This window comes from Buceros rhinoceros, unplaced genomic scaffold (assembly GCF_000710305.1).
Source record: "Buceros rhinoceros silvestris isolate BGI_N320 unplaced genomic scaffold, ASM71030v1 scaffold26901, whole genome shotgun sequence".
Taxonomy (NCBI): Eukaryota; Metazoa; Chordata; class Aves; order Bucerotiformes; family Bucerotidae; genus Buceros; species Buceros rhinoceros.
This window is the reverse complement of record NW_010396386.1, coordinates 8,081-8,495: the sequence shown is the minus strand read 5'-3', so window position 1 is coordinate 8,495 and position 415 is coordinate 8,081. Positions and strand designations below refer to the sequence as shown.

The 415-nt window shown below is 63.9% G+C and overlaps 1 protein-coding gene across 1 annotated transcript in view; it reads left to right on the top strand.

Annotated features, from left to right (window-relative positions):
* The window catches only part of DNASE1L2 (deoxyribonuclease I-like 2), a 3,927-nt gene that overhangs the window by 1,598 nt on the left and 1,914 nt on the right, over window positions 1-415 (top strand). The window lies entirely within an intron of this gene.

The following is a 415-nucleotide window of genomic DNA, read 5'->3' as shown; positions in this document are numbered from 1 at the left end:
CCCGTTTTGGGAGAGGTCACGGGCCGGGGCTAGGCGGAGGCTGCTGCTGCTTTGTTGAAAGGCAGCAAGTGCTCCCGAGCAGGTACACCCAGCCCATGTCCTTGTCCCTTTGGTGTCCCCTCCAGCATGGCCACAAAGCAGCCGGGGCAGGAAGGGTGACGCCAGGCTCTGCAGGCCCCCGAGCTGCTCATTAACCCAATTTAACCTTGCTGCAAATTAAGGTGCGGAGCGTCCCTGCAAACAAAGGGGTGGCAAGAGCTGCGCCGCGTCCTGCCTGTGGCCAGATGTGCCCAAGGAGCCACCCCAGCGTGTGGGAACAGCAGGGCAGCTTGGTGGCTCAGAGCCACTACCACTGCTGGTGGCCCATGGGGACAGCAGAGCAGGACCGGCTGGGGCCAACTCCCTGGCCACCCAG